This window comes from Pinus tabuliformis, chromosome J (genome assembly GCF_031772625.1).
Source record: "Pinus tabuliformis cultivar Carrire ecotype Pingquan chromosome J, CPIR1, whole genome shotgun sequence".
Classification (NCBI taxonomy): domain Eukaryota; kingdom Viridiplantae; phylum Streptophyta; class Pinopsida; order Pinales; family Pinaceae; genus Pinus; species Pinus tabuliformis.
In genome coordinates, this window is record NC_142295.1 from 1,635,652,740 (window position 1) to 1,635,670,043 (window position 17,304).

The window sequence follows — 17,304 nt, forward strand, 5'->3', positions numbered from 1 at the left end:
TCGAGCCAATAGTTTGTCAGGAATATACAAAGGCAGGACATGAGGAGGGACGGTGCTTCCAAATACTCTAATATAGGTGAACCATTCTTCCCCGAACCATATTGCGATGGGGATGATATCTATCTGTGCCTTGGGTGAGCACCTCGGGGGGTCTTCATCATACATCATTCTATACAAGGGTAAGATAAGCCCGTGACAAATCTGGTAGAAATGTGGGATGAATTGAGAATCCCATAATATCTTATGATAAACATGCATAGGTAATGGGTCCTGGGTAGTCCATTTCCAACCCATAATGGGAAATTTAGACACATAACAAATAGAATCCATAACATATGCGGATAGTTAAAAAGGAGGATAGATCCTTTGAGACAAGGATCTTTTAGACCGGTAATTGATAATAGCCATGTATAGATTATCAGAAAAGATCTTGGCCCAATCCATAATATCGGCATTTGTGGCAGCATCTATTAATGGTAACCATTCAGACGAAAACTTATTGATATCTGGCATCCCAAATAATCTACAAAGCATGGCCGCAGCAAAACAATACGGAGAGGTGAGGGAACCAATGCTGTACATACCGTTTTTGTCTTTCTTGAGTGGTTCCTCTTTTCTGGACCAATCTTTGGTGGTCTCTGATAGGTTTGGGTTCTCCGCCACAAATTTCTTAACGAATTGTGCATTGTAAGTCGCCTATGGTTCAGGAAGATGATACATAAGCTTTAAATCTTGTGCAGCGAATGATCCGATGAGCCCATGTCCTTGAATCTTGAATTGTCTATTTTTCATATCTGCATTGTCAAGTATCCACTTGATCATATCCGTATATGGTAGAATTTTGGGCCTTGTTGCTATCCGATGAAGAAATGAGCATGCTAGCTCTTCTAAGGATGCTTCGGAAGAGCGTTGTGAGCCTGCGACAGCAGTAACCTTCATTATTCTGGGATTCTCTTCTTCAAGTAGTCTGTACATGCTTTCCCACGTCGATATCCCTGTGTCTGTGTTGCATGCTGTGTCTGTATACAAAGGCGCCATTTCCTTCGCCTCAAAGCCCTGAGCTTTATTTTTCTTTCCCATTTCTTCCTGCGTTTGGATTTGAATCGTCCTTCGTTCTTCGTTCCTGCAGCTCACAAGTGAAATGGAAATGACTAATCAAGAAAGGTGATGGGAGAGTTTTAAATGCAGCAGATATATCAAATATGCCACCTTACGTGAAGTAATTCTTTACAAAAGCACGCGTCTACATTTCATTTAATAGCTGACAACTAATTCCTTTACTATCATTAAAAGCGCATGATCTTGAGTCAGATTATGGTAAGTGGCTTTTCTTGGATAGCGTGCCCGAAGGATTCGTGATGAAGTGATTTTATGATTTGCTTACGTAACATCGCAGATCGCGACATCGCAAACTGCACCATCACAGATCGCGCAAATACACGAATATAACATCGCAGCGTTGGTCTGGCTTAATATCGCAACCATCATTTTATCGCGATATCGCAACATCGCAGAAGTTTTATGCTTGCCAAATCTTGTCAGCTCATTTTCTGCGATATGCTAGCTTGCGATCAGTGTTATCGCAGATCGGTAAATCTTGAAGTTGATATATTGCTTGGCACGAGAATATTGCGCATACCGATATTATAGCGAAATGGAGGCAACTTCCTATCTTTTTTGCAACGCGGCTTTAAAGATTTTTCCCTTATCATAGACTTAGGTTTTAAAGTATTCAAAAGGTCTTCCTAAGTTTACGATGGTAACCTTATTCTGAAGAAAGGAAACTCTTGCTTTTCCTGAATTTTAACTAAGGGTCCCCATTCATTTAGTATTTTGGATAACACTTAAATGAAAAAGGGGGGGTTGTTGTTGGCCACAACAATTGGCGATTCACTTGGGAGAACCAGTTATCTCTGATCTTCTATTGACGTTTTCAAACTTCCGAAACAAAAAAAAAATTCTCAGAAAATTTAAACTTTATTATAAAAAGATAAAGCATATTATACTCCAAACTGTCAATGATATTTTGTTTCAACTTCTTTCTATTTTAATTGTTTGTTTCCTCAGCTTGTCCTTGCATTTACATCAGCCATTACTTGGTCTTGTAAAGATAAAATAAAGTCTTCCCTGTGTAGCAGCTTTTTAAATATGCTCCTTTGTCGTAGGTAGAGCCTCTGCTGCCAGCAGGCATTCATAGCCTCGACAGGGTTACCTATTACCCAGTAATGATCCTTTATCCTGCTTAAGGTGATCTACAACTTTCAAAGAAAAAACCCAGATTGACACTTTTTCCTTTTTTATTCTTAAAGAACAATGTCTTGGTTTGGTAGCCAAATTATGACACAGTCATTCACTTGATTTACACTTTTGCTGAACAAGCTGGCTCGTGATGAGACCCCTTGTCTTGTGATTTCAATAATCTTAAGTCGTTGCCCTGTTTTGGTGGACAGTAATGGCAAAGTCAGCGAGTTATAATATCTGTGATCATGATAAGCCAGCTCGTGATGAGACCTCTTATTCTTCAAGATATAGTGTATCCTTGGGTCATTTTTCTAAATGCTGCGATTTTCTTTAGCAGGGAGGAAGTCATTTTTTTTTTCCTTAAGAAAGCTCTGGATGACAATAATAGAGTTTTTTTTGGAAATGGTTGTTTCTACCGGGAATCCTTATTTTGTTATTGATACCCTTCGTTGTACTGATATAAAACAATTTCTTCACTAAGATTGCTTTCATCAAATTTCTTGAAGTTGAAACTAGTATCATATCAGGGTTAAAGTTTTTTAAACTGTATCTATTAATAATAAAGATCAAGTTTCCAAAAGATTTGCTATTTATAGAAGCAGAAGTTCAAAATCTTGATAGAGAAAAGGTGTCTTTAGTAAATGTCAAATGCTGTTAACCACAACAAATTTTATTAGGAAACAAAAACATTTAAAGAAATGAGAGGTAGACATTCCCTAGGATTATGTACACAATAGGGATAATCTCTTCTCTTATTTTGCCTACCAACTATTAAAAGTAAATTATCAACCTAATAACCTAGCTAAATTACTCCTACTCCTATTCTAACTATACACAGAAGAATTAACTAGGTGAAATGATATTTCCAGTGGAACCATTTTTTCATTTTTATTCCTGCACGTATGTGACTTTCAAACGTCAGTGTTAAGAACAAAAAATTTCTTGGACTGTTAACGTTGGATGTGGAATAAGAATGTGTAACTTCAGTTGGAATTCTGTCTGAAATTTCTTTCTTATGAAAACTTTTTTCCAACTGGATACCTATTGGATCATAAAAATCAGGATGAATCTTCGTTATGTATTGGTGATCGTGCAATAGGAAAGATGACAAGCCAGTTTGCGAATAAGATTTTTTGGTTTTAATGGCCTGTAATCTACCATGCGTTAAGGTCAAGCTTTTAGCAATTTCTTGTAAAAGGAAAGTTTCCACATATAAATCACTAAATAAATCAATGAAGAATAGATGGAAATTTCTGGAAAGAGATTTATCAATTAGCCCGAATTTCCGGCAAGTTTCCAAAAGTACTTTCTTTCGTTGATGATGCTTTGGATGCCAAAGAAGTTTTTTAAAGAAGTCTGATATTAATTGATCTTGGAATTGAAAAAGTTATATACTTCCTTGACACAATTTAGTTTTCCAAAATGGTAGCACATCTTTCGAATGTTCTTTGATAAGGTGCTCAACATACCATAGTAATCTATCAAAAGTCTGAAAATTTAAAACACAATCCGATTTTCTACAAAATGAGTGCAAGTGAGAAAGAATGAAATGATTATCTGTACAACTAACGTTACAGCACAACTAGGATTGACTTGAAAGATCTTCTTTTTCACAAGAACTGACCAGAATTATGGGATCCGAGCAATTTTGAATTCCATCTTGTGAATCAGAAAACAAGTTATGATTGGGAACAGACATGGGGGTTTGCTCATGATATGAATCATAGATCAGAATATTGTCTTGGATAGTAAAATCATGTAAATGATCTGTCACTCTCGAATGAGGATTGACTGATATGATTCTTGAATTAAAATATCTCTCATTATCTGAGCTTTGTTGAGTTACTTGAGATAAATCAACATCATCATCATCAAAGTAGCTATCATAAATGATTTTACAGGTTTCCCTAGATTTCTCTTTTTCATCCAATATTTTCATACAAGGAAGGTCAAGTGGTTCTTGTTTGAAAATGATCAAAGGATGTTCTATAAATGTCTTTTTTTTTGAAAACCTAATGATGACTCATTTGAGTAATCCTCTGTACTTTTTGAGATATCTTTATTACTGAGAGGGGGAAAATTATCATCATTAAAAACATCAGGATAAAGAGAAAAATGTGATTATGGAACAATGCATTTGAAAATATCATGGTGGAAAAATCTTTGTTCATCAGATTCATCATAGACATCGGGCTTTAGATCATACCTTTGTGTACTGATACTTTTCGAAAGAGAATTAGTTTGTTGTTCTAACCTTGGCATCTGCATTTGTTGACTTGCAATGATATTATCTAACCTTGTATCAAAGTCATCTCCTGGTTCCAAGGCAGGCTTTTCTCCAACATTCTTGCTTTTGTCTTCTTTCATTAGAGCATGCATGTCTCCTAGGCTTTGGGAACCTTCTTCATCATGGCTGATTTGTATATTCAAATTGGAATTCTCATTCATATTAGAAGAAAATGAGACAAAGCTTGGACTAATTTCTGCTGGATCAGACATAGGAGGCAGGGAATGCTCAGCATAATCTGAAGATTCTTCATCCATGAGTTCACTTTCAAGATCATACTTTAGACAATTAAGATGAAATCGCATATTAAAATCCCTAACAGATTCATCTTGTTTCCGTAGATAATCAATTTCATCATATACCTAGTCATAGTCATAACAATCAAATTTACAAATGAAAACCTTGACGAATTGGTACCATCTGTGAATTGAGGCAACTGGGAGGGTTCTACACCATTTTCTAGCTTCCGCCGTGAATGTAAGAGTAAAAATTCTGCATAAAACGCCTTCATCAATTCTTTGAACGTTCGAACTTGAAACTCTTTGAATAAATTGAAGGGCATGATTAAAAGCAGAAGAATTATTCTTACCATTGAATTTTACCTGAGACAAGAGTCTTACCACTTCAGGTGGAGTGTTGGAAGAGGCATGAACATGGATGCAACTCCAAATGGGAAGTTTGTGAGCAGCCATCCTAATTCAAATGTTATGATTTCAAACCATTCCAACAGACAATATGCTTCAGGCCCTCCTTCTAGCGCCAAATATGTTGAAGCCCCGAAAATCAGGTCGACAACAAGGGGGATACCCACCCGGTCCGGACCTTGGTTGGCAGCTCCTTATCCGTTTGGTATAGCGGGTCCGACTGGGGATCATGGGACTAGTTTCCCAATCTAAGGGTGTGTGTGTGTGTGTGCAGAGTTGGATGTTGCTGATCTAAGAATACTTAAAGCTAATCTAATTCAAACTTTTAAACTAACTCTATGCTATTGTAATCTAATGAAAAACAACACATCTAATCTATGCTAACCCGGGATGTATTTCTTCTATTATGCGATCTAAAGAGATTTCAAACAATAACTGATAATAAAGATCATTCAGCTATCATAAGAATGGAAATCAATTTAAGATGAACCACCTTGCATAAAAAGTTAGGCAAAACAGTTGTGAACAGCATATCGCATAATAAGTTATTCATATATCAAACATAAATAAATGACTCCATCGTACAAAAGTGCCAAATGGTAACTCAGACATTCATGCAACAACATATAAACAACTAAAACTGTATATCACTTTAAGAATATAAGCAGAAATGGCCAAGAGATAAAAGTACCATTTATGACTGGTCCTACTCATAAGCTTCAAGCAAAAATGATTTATCTCTACTTGTTCTAACATCTACTAAGAGTACAGAAGTGCAACATCAGTAGCAGACATTAAATGCAAATATTAATAAACCTCGATCCATCCATTCATCAAAACCTCGTCTGAGGGTGCAGAAGTGCATGTTCTGAGGACAAGTTTTTGACAAATTTCTGGACCCTTCTCCAAATGCAATGAGAAGGGTTAAAATACTACTTCCTAATTCTAATAATAGTTTATTTACAAAATTTAGGATGCGGTTTTCAAATGACCGTCCTTTTTCTAATCTAATTTTAAAGAAAAAACAACATTCTAAATAAGGCTACTTCTAAATCTGATCTTTAAAGCTACAAGTGTTCATCATGGGCTTGAGGAGAGTCGGCTGGCTGACTTCTGCTTTGAGCTGGGCTGAGAAAACAAAATCTATGAGAGGTGGCACCACATTCTCGGCCACATTTACGATACATTTCACTGTCATCCACTGACTATGCGGCTTCACTAAGTATGCCCAGTAACACTCCCAATTTAACCTGTTTAGTGCTTGGATCGCTTTTCCCTTTTCCTGTGCCTTCTGCTTCCATTCTGCTTCCAGTCGTAGTTTATTTGGTAGATACCCCGGGGTGGTCTCTTCGATTAAATTTGCTCTGTGCAAATTCTCATTTACACAGTCGATAAGAATGCTTGCTTGCGTGGCCGCTGTTTCCGCTGCTTGTTCCGCCTCTCTGATATGATCGTCCCACTTGTTGAAGAGCAGCTCTTTATGATTCTCGTTTATTCTAGGTGCACTTGCCCTTTTTCCCTCATCTTCATCCTGCCAAGCCAAGTACTCTGTCACTCGTTTTTCAATCTGATCATAGTCAGCTCGCAAGTCTACCACTTGATTGGTGATTTTATCACTCAGTTCGCAATAATGACTCCACTATGATATCTTCCGTCCCAACTCTTCCTATTGCTGCAGTAATTGTTCATTTAAGCCAATAGACTCTGAAATAAATTCTGTAAGCTTAGGCTCATCTTTATGCATTTCTTGTAGAATTTGTAATTGTTTTCCTTTCTCGTATAGACTTCTTTGATAGCCTATCTACATCTGCTGAAAGTCTTCCTGCAACTTCTTGAGCTGTTTGTGAACTTCAATATTAGTATTGGCTTGTTGCAATTATCGTTGTAGTAGCTGTATTTGATCTTCTTATTCTTTCAACAATTGCTGAACTTCCGATGCCTTGTCAATAGTTGCAGAAGCATATGCTCCTGCGATCTGAGACAATTTAGTGAGGTTTTCAGTTGGGTTATTGTTGGGGTCTTTCCATAAGACGTCCAATTGTTCAGCATCTTGTGACAGTGTATTTTCTAGTTTTCTATTCTTTCTCTGTCTTCTTACAACTGCTTTATGTTGGGGACTATAGAATACGTCCAGTGGGGGAATTTCTTCTACATTAAGTAGAAGCTCAGAAGGTGGAGCGATAGGAATGTGCTCCGTTTCTGTGACACTGCTGACTATGGTCGAAACCACTTCTTGTGCTACCTGTGTATTGCTCACAGGCGTTCTTGGGGCTTGCCCTTCAAGATTGATCAGCTCGTTGAAGGTTTCCCATTCTTTGTCTAATTCTGTCATGACGGGTGGTGCTTCAATGACGAGAGGGGGGACATCTCTTGGCAGGGAGGCGATAACCTGCTGTTGCGACATTGCACTTGACTGAGCCGTGTCCTTAGCTGTTTCTTCGTTCTTTCCTTGGTTGCTTCCAGACCCTTTAGAATGTTCAGGTACTCCTTGCGCAGTGTTAGATTTAGATCTGGAAGTTCTTGAGTTCCGACTGAGGCTAACGCTCCGAGTTGGTTCTCTGGTAGGCAGTCGCAGCTTTTCTAGAGGAACACTGGCTAGTCTTCTTTCCCTATATAACATAAATCTTTGGAAGTCATCTGGAGACAATTTCGACTGAGCTTCCCGCAAAATTTCCTGGAGTGAGATTTTATTCTGAAATAAATCATCAAATAAATCTTTCTTTCCAACGAATACTTTTATTTTGACGTTCGTTGTGAAATCTTGGGCAACTTCATTTGGGTCAAATGGCCTTGCCGGGAATTTGAATAATTGCAGACACGTCACGTTCTCCACTTCGGTGAACGTGTGACCTACATCGAACAATGAGAAGGCCCCACAAGCTACAGGAAACTGAGGCCATATGGCCTTCTTTTTGTCTTTTAGGTCTTTTGTTAGGCCACCTTCTGAACAGGTTTGATATGCAATTTCTCGAGCCAATAGTTTGTCAGGAATATACAAAGGCAGGACATGAGGAGGGACGGTGCTTCCAAATACTCTAATATAGGTGAACCATTCTTCCCCGAACCATCTTGCGATGGGGATGATATCTATCTGTGCCTCGGGTGAGCACCTCAGGGGGTCTTCATCATACATCATTCTATACAAGGGTAAGATAAGCCCGTGACAAATCTGGTAGAAATGTGGGATGAACTGAGAATCCCATAATATCTTATGATAAACATGGATAGGTAATGGGTCCTGGGTAGTCCATTTCCAACCCATAATGGGAAATTTAGACACATAACAAATAGAATCCATAACATATGCGGATAGATAAAAAGGAGGATAGATCCTTTGAGACAAGGATCTTTTAGACCGGTAATTGATAATAGCCGTGTATAGATTATCAGAAAAGATCTTGGCCCAATCCATAATATCGGCATTTGTGGCAGCATCTATTAATGGTAACCATTCAGATGAAAACTTATTGATATCTGGCATCCCAAAGAATCTACAAAGCATGGCCGCAGCAAAACAATACGGAGAGGTGAGGGAACCAGTGCTGTACATACCGTTTTTGTCTTTCTTGAGTGGTTCCTCTTTTCTGGACCAATCTTTGGTGGTCTCTGATAGGTTTGGGTTCTCTGCCACAAATTTCTTAACGAATTGTGCATTGTAAGTCGCCTGCGGTTCAGGAAGATGATACATAAGCTTTAAATCTTGTGCAGCGAATGATCCGATGAGCCCATGTCCTTGAATCTTGAATTGTCTGTTGTTCATCTCTGCATTGTCAAGTATCCACTTGATCATATCCGTATATGGTAGAATTTTGGGCCTTGCTGCTATCCGATGAAGAAATGAGCATGCTAGCTCTTCTAAGGATGCTTCGGAAGAGCGTTGTGAGCCTGCGACAGCAGTAACCTTCATTATTCTGGGATTCTCTTCTTCAAGCAGTTTATACATGCTTTCCCACATCGATATCCCTGCGTCTCTATTGCATGCTGTGTCTGTACACAAAGGCGCCATTTCCTTCACCTTCTCCTTCGCCTCAGAGCCCTGAGCTTTGTTTTTCTTTCCCATTTCTTCCTGCGTTTGGCTTTGAATCATCCTTCATTCTTCGTTCTTGCAGCTCACAAGTGAAATGGAAATGACTAATCAAGAAAGGTGATGGGAGAGTTTTAAATGCAGCAGATATATCAAATATGCCACCTTACGTGAAGTAATTCTTTACAAAAGCACGCGTCTACATTTCATTTAATAGTTGACAACTAATTCCTTTACTATCATTAAAAGCGTATGATCTTGAGTCAGATTATGGTAAGTGGTTTTCTTGAATAGCGTGCCCAAAGGATTCGTGATGAAGTGATTTTATGATTTGCTTACGTAACATCACAGATCGCACCATCGCAAACCGCACCATCGCAGATCGCGCAAACACACGAATATAACATCGCAGTGTTGGTTTGGCTTAATATCGCAACCATCATTTTATCGCGATATCACAACATCGCAGATCGCAGAAGTTTTATGCTTGCCAAATCTTGTCAGCTCATTTTCTGCGATATGCGATCGGTGTTATCGCAGATCGGTAAATCTTGAAGTTTTTCCCTTATGAGCATTACTTTATTGCGATGCGATATATTGCTTGGCACGAGAATCTTGCGCATACCGATATTATAGCGAAATTGAGGCAACTTCCTATCTTTTTTGCAACCCGGCTTTAAAGATTTTTCCCTTATCATGGACTTAGGTTTTAAAGTATTCAAAAGGTCTTCCTAAGTTTACGATGGTAACCTTATTCTGAAGAAAGGAAACTCTTGATTTTCCTGAATTTTAACTAAGGGTCCCCATTCATTTAGTATTTTGGATAACACTTAAATGAAAAAGGGGGGGTTGTTGCTGGCCACAACAGACCCCTCTCCAAGGTCGCAAAACCACACTTGAAAAATCTCATGATCTCTGTGAGCCTCCCTCTTTTGCGACTATGCAACCTTCCTTTAGGTCAAAAGATCGCAACAGAGGCTCCAACACCATGACTTGAAAATGGAACCTGAACTACGCTGTGAATATGCAACCTACCTTTCCTATACAAAATGCGACGACAACAACATTGCACGTCACAAAGTTGTGTTTCAGGGCTCCAACATTGCTTCCAGAAAATGTGACCTCCATTAAATGGCGACTGTACGACCTCACCAAATTTGTGACCCAAGGAAAACATATCTAGCTCCTTGCCCATCAAATATGTTTCCTTCGAAATGTAAGATAATGCAAGCAAGAGGAACACACTACTTTCAATGCCTAATTAATTGATCCAAAGGGTTGGTTTATACATGGACAAACATAAAGTATCAAACAATGCATTGGGATACATCCCAAAAGTCATATTAAAGGGGTGATACAAAGAATGTTGAGAGCCATTATAAAGGGCTATGGAAGGGCAAGCCATCTTGATGATAGCATCTCAGGGCCATACGTTTTTACCTTTATTACTTATAATATTTGCTACATGTTTTATTAAAGTAAACTTATATTGATGATTAATCAATGGTTGTATGTGCTGTAGGTTTGATGTTGTGAAAGATTTTGTTACTATAGTTTCGAGAGACATGGAAAAACATCACCCAGTTTTAAAAGCACTATGCCTTTTGACATTTCAAGACAATGAGGTTACATTCATCACTTGTTCTAAGGATAATAACAGATCTATGGATGATAACATGATGAAGGAATCTTAGAAAAAACCCCGCAAAGGCCACTTGTTTTGACAACATCATTACATGGAAGGGGACTATACAGAGGTCCCAATTAGTGTTTTTCTTTCAAGCAAGTACTTATGCTTTAAATCATTCATTGTTGAAAAGTATGTATGACCAATGTCATTTGTTTGCAGGTGGAAGGTTTTCATGGATAAAGCTATGGTTTTTGTAAGAAATTGTGCAATTAGGGTGTTGACAAACAAGCTAGCTGGATCCATGTAGATGCTCAAAGCATTGTATCAACCATGATGGCAGCAACAATAATAGGCAAATCGACACTCAATGCAATAAATGCATCACAACCCTATTTAATAGATCATCTTGATTGTGCAACAAAATTAGGGTTTCTAGCAACCCTCTTTTATTCTCCTCACATTTTCTCTTCTATCAATATGCAAATGTTCTCATGATGGTGCTAATAACTATGTTGAGGTTGATTGAGCATGTACTAGGTGGTAGGCATGAGAGAGCAGTGAGGAAGTTCAAGAGTCATGATGGTAGGTATGTTGGCTTATTGGGGCCTGACCCAGGTTCGGAAGAGTTTTAGCCAAACAAATCCCGCACTACCGGCCCTTTTGGCAACAATCGGCGGAGCGTGGACTAAAGTCTCAACCAAGGTAGTATGGGAGGGTGTTGGAACTAGGTTTCCACACCCTAGGGATGTCTTGATGAGGTCTAGAGAGGTCGTGAATCAATCTGCGCGCTCACACTACTCTGCGTAGCTGTCTGGCCTTTGTGTAGCTCTGCGACGGGGCACTTCCTAGATTCCTTATTATTATTGCAGTTATTATAGATCTGATCTAATTCTGGTGGCCTTAATCAAGCATTCAATAGTTATAACCATTGCGTGCAACCATAAATCTTAAAATATATGCATAAACTCATAACATACGAACAAACATACAGATTTTATGACCAGATGCACAATACTTCAGAAACAATTATCTTATATTAATCTTCTCTCTCAGTACAATCCAAATTTGCCCTGTGCACTCAGTTGCAGGGGTTCACACACACAGCAGCGGACTCTACCAGGCCTTTGCGCACACAGCTGCAGAGCCTACTCTAACCACTATCAACCCTAACTTGGACTTACAGACTCAAAATAAATATAGCATTCATAAACCCATAACCCTCAAGATCTGAACAAAAGCTACCTTCTACACTTAGAGCCTCACTCAATTTATACATTCCCATGGTCCGCGGACAATGGGTAGGCCGAAAATTTCTAGATTAAATTACAACATTTTAGGGCGGACTACCCTTAGACTTGATCCATTACAATTCGCGCTTTGCACACTTCACGGAAACTTTACCATACTACTACCCGAAATTGTGGGCTTTAAGCCCCAAAACCGTTACGCAGGGGGTCCGCTGCCCAACAGGTCCCCAACACAATCATCGTGACTCGTCCCGAGTCACTAGGCTGGTGCGATGATCTTCGCTCGGAGTCCATCCAACAACCTTTGGGCTGCGCTGACATCTGCCACACATTCTTCTACTGTCCACTGTATCAATTGTGCTCGGCATTTCGATGCATTGTCAGAAGCACCTTCTTGCCTTAGCACATATGTGTCCTGCAGCTGGCTCAACTTCCCCTCGATTGTCATGGTGATCATGAACACTTCCTTAAGCCAAGCCTGGATGCGTGCTTTGAGCCCAACTTCTCTCTAGTGTGCGGTGTCCACCTGCTCCTTCAGAGCCTGGTCCTCCCTCATCTTGGCTAAGCGTTGAGTGATGGCGATCATTTGCACAGTCCCCCGAACATTGTCATAAGCCTGCTGCAATTCCCATGCTTCTGTCTCCACCTGCTACAGTGTTGGGTCTTCTTGTAGTGATGTGAGCGTAAGAAGGGACTAATCCAACAAGCCCATGCAGTCCTGTACAATGCGCTCTATGACTTCAAATCCTGCTTGAATTGTGCGGCGACGCTGCTCTCTAACTTCTGGGGGTGTAGGGGGTTGCGCCTTCATCCTTAGCTCTGTGATCTGCAAGGTCAATTCCAACTGAGCTTTCACGGCCTCCTCTTGGGCCCTATGGAATCCTGCCACCATGTGATGAATCTTTTCGGCTGCGGGGAGTTCCGCTGGCACAGCCAGTTTTGGTACACTGCTACAGACCTCCTCCATGGCCTGTTCCAATCCTTGGTTGTGTGCAACCAAGTCGTCATGCTGTAGACTGATCTGTTCTAGATTTCCTTTTTGCTCTATTAAGACCTGGAGGGCGCAGCCTTCCCTGGCGTGGAGCTCAGCGGTTACCCCATCCTGCAGCTGGTATAGGGTCTCTCTAGGAAGGGTGCCCAAATTCAAACCCTGACCCCTTATGTGACCTTTGGCCTCTGCTAGGATGGCATCTACTAGTAATACTAAAGTGTTCATTGTGCCAGTGCACACCATCTGCTCAATTGCGGGTGTACCTTTTGCAAGGTTCAGAATCATCCCTCTTGTGGGTCGTACCTGTAACACTTGCAACTACGCTCTGAGTGCCCCCAACACAGTTGTCTACTCTATCATCAATTCCTCCAGAGCACTCTTAGTGACATCACACATTGGTTCACTGTTGGCAAGAAGATCTCTATCCAAGGTCTTTGTTGTCTTTGTCTTTTTTCTTTCAGGTGGCTACTCCCGGATGCGCGACCTCTTGCGTTGGGTTTATTAGAGTCGGTCTGTTCAGCCCTCCGTCAGAGATCAAAAACTCTTTTGTTGCATTTCATTTTTAGGTGTCTCATTCAGCTCGATCATCTGCATTCCATTAGGAGCATTGATCTTCTGATGGAAGGGCCTTGTCACTCATTCCCCTCATGTTATCTACCTACTGGCTCATCATTTAAAAAAACATATACAGTCTTTTTATCTTGAAAATTGCATAAGTTGTCTTTAGGGTTTCATGGTCACTTAGGTCTAGGGTTGTATTAGGGCTTTGTTAAAAAAATGTATCAGAGTGTTCAAAAATTTCCTGCAGGCCATGAGGATGTTTCAACATCAATAAATTTCATCAACAAGTGTTCAGAAATGTGTTTTTCCTCAAAACGGGGTTTTGAGGAAAAGACAGAGTATTTAGCCTTATTTGTACAAAAATCATGTAAATTTTGTTTTCATCATTGCAAATTCCTTCATCTGCACCCTGGTTTCTTTCCTTAGCCCATAAGCTCCATCACCTGCAAAAACAAACAAAGTTCAGCTCATTTAGCTCATCAACATGCCAAAAAAAGTGAAAAAAGTCCAAAAACAGGGGTTGAAATAAAGGTTATTTGCCAAACATTATAAAAGTGGGTTTCATGAGCTAAAATCTTAAAAGCTCTTTGATTATAAGCAATTCCTTCTCTTGATAAGCTCATTTGTTAAAGAGAAGCAAGGTATAGCAAATTTGGTGAACAAGTGTGAAATTTGGGTGAATTTGGAAGAAAACTGGCTGGCGCAGCGCACTGAGCAGGAGGTGCGGCGCACTGGGGAGGCGCGACGCACTGGGAGAAAAAACCTAGTGCAAAATAACATGGGCATGGCGCACTGGGAAGGCATGGCGCATTGGGTGAGCTGCGCGGCGCACACAGCAAAAGGCCCGAAAACTGCTAACCTTTGCTCCAAATCGCCAAGAACTTGCACGATTTGATAGGTAGAGCCTCCATCTCTGTGATTTATCCAATTTTGTGATAGGCTATGGTGGTTTATGAATGGTGATGGTCTAAACATATAATCAAACCCTACCATGTCAAAGCCCTCACATAAAAATGGTTGCCTAGGGTTTCAACAACTGTTTGCCACCAAGTTTATTCTCTTTCCATCACTCTTTTCTCCCTTATTCCATTTTCCCCTAATTTCATTGTTTCCTACCCCCTAAAATCACTAAACCCCTATCCCAAATTCCCTTTCCCAAATTTCCAAATTTAAAACCCTAAACCCTAATCCCATACATAAAATCCCAAACTATCCCATATTTCCCTAATTACTTCTATCCCAACAGTCCCAAATTTCCCACTAGTTTTCCCCTCTCCTAATAGTCCCTCATTTCATTGTTTTCCCCTTGGTGGCAGAGGTCAAGTCCATCACCAAAAGGCAGTCCAACACAGTTTTCATACATTAGCACCTGTTTCTTCAAACCAATTTGTCTATCAGCAGTTATGGCATCCGAGCATTCATCTCATTATGAAATGGAGACCCAAAGTGACTCACCCATGGAGGAACATGCACCCCGGAGGCCTCATAGAGGTGACAGACATATCAGAGAAGAACCAACCACCCTTACTGAATCACAGGCCTGCCCTCTTGCCATCTCCTGTTTTTAGCATCAGTCATGTTATGAGTTTTTTGAGAAGGTTGCTAATGTTCAATTTCATCATGAGTTGGCTCATCTATTTGTACTGCATTTACATGGTGATTAGGCCACTTTAGCTGGTTTCACTTTCACACTAACACCGGATTCCATTTCATTAGCAACTAGCATACCAAAGATTGGAGAACCATGGAACAGGAGGCAGAAGATTGACTAGCAGAATTATGAGCCATATATTAAACCCGGTTTCTTGAGGCAGCTCAAGAGAGTGTTTCCATTCTAATATCTTAAAGATGAATATCCTCCACTAATGAAATTAATCATGAAGTATTTCAGCTGTGAGGGACGGTTCTCCCGCTTGTATGCTTATCACATCACGCTGCTGATGCATTTCACTCGGGTACAGATGATGAACATTCCTTATTTCATATGCCGAAATATAGAAAGGATGACCACCCTTGTGTAGCACAAGACCCCTCAGCAGCAACTTAACAATGTTTATCATTTTGCTCTCATCAAGATTGTGGTGGTTCATCAGCTTGGATTACAGGGCATCACTTGGGATGATTTTATCTCTCGTGACTTTTTCAGAGCTTCACAGGGATCTTCAGAGGCTGGACATGTGACAGGAGGACCTTCTTATCAACATGAAGGTCATGAGACACATACTGCTACTATGCCAGTATTCATTACTTATCAGAGGGGCGCTAGACAGTTATTTGCAGCAGCAAAGCGAGTGTTATCTCCACCTGGGGTGGAAGGGGCCTCGCTTCTGACATCAGCACCACAGGTACAGGACAAAGGCAAGAGGCCAATGCAGGATGAGGGGCCTTCAGGTGAACGAGAGACTGACTTCATTCTCATTCAGGATGATGATACAGACATGGGCCCGCAAAGTGCCAACCTTAGAGATATCATCCAGGAGCAGCAGATAGAGATCAAAGCCTTGTCCCTCAACTTGGAGAGGGCTAAGTGGAATATAAAATACTTGGAGCAAAGGAATAAGTAGCTTGAAGATCAGCCGGTGATTATGGAATTACAAAACATCAGGGAAAATCATCAAGCTGCCCAAAGGAGGAGGGTGGAGCTCACTTCACTTGAGCAGGAGATTAATGATGATCGGGAGTCTTGGCTCGAAAGAGTCAACATCCACTTAGAGAGACTACTGGACAAGTCTGATAGGGAAAAAGCATTGTTGAGACACATGGCTTTCCACTACATGGCACGAAACAAGGTTTGCAAGGCATGAATAAGGAATCTAAAGGCAAAATTAAAGAAGGCAATAAAGAAGCAAAAGAGGCAAAAGGAGCATGATCGTCTTCAGATATTGGCCAAAGCCTCTTTGGCCTAGCATGACACTTGATAGAGAAGGTCCAGCCCAAATTTCAAGAAATTTGGAGCAATTTTTGGCATTTTGAATTTTTTTGCACTAAAAAACAGGTTTTGCCTCCCTGTGCGCTACGCCACGTGGCACTCGCTTTTTCTAGAGGGCTCCAAATCTATAAAACTTTACATTTTTGTATTTTTCATGAAACATTATGGTTTTTTGTGCATGGCCAAGAAATTTGGGCAGGTTTTGAGCCCTCAAGAGGTCAAAAACACTCAAAAAATGACCTCACTGCCCTTATTTTGACAGACAGGAAGCAGTCTTGGGAGATTGAAGTTTTGGAGGGGAAAATGACATGAAAATTTATAAATTCCACTTGGGATGGAAAGTAGACAGGTAGGGCTTTCCAACAAGCTATCTTAGGCTCAATTTGGACTTCAGGAAGTGCCTCAAATTCAGCTCCAAATTCGCGCGACACATAGAGAATCAGGCACGGCGCATAGAGGATTTTTGCCTATTTTTCACTGTACAGCTCAGAAATTCACCCAGTTTTGACCAGTTTTGCTTTTTGATGTTACTCCTGATCTTTCATGATGTAATTTTATAACCATGATGTAATATTGGTACATTTTTACTTGTTCTAGAGGATTCATTCACTAAAAAGTGAAAATTAAATGAATGAATCAGTTTCCTAGCATATAGGGGCAAGTTGTTTGATTGCCTAGATTTCAGTTCCTTGTTTAGAATTGGTTCAAACAACTCCTAGAATGATGAGCTCGACCCCTAGAGGCATGGGA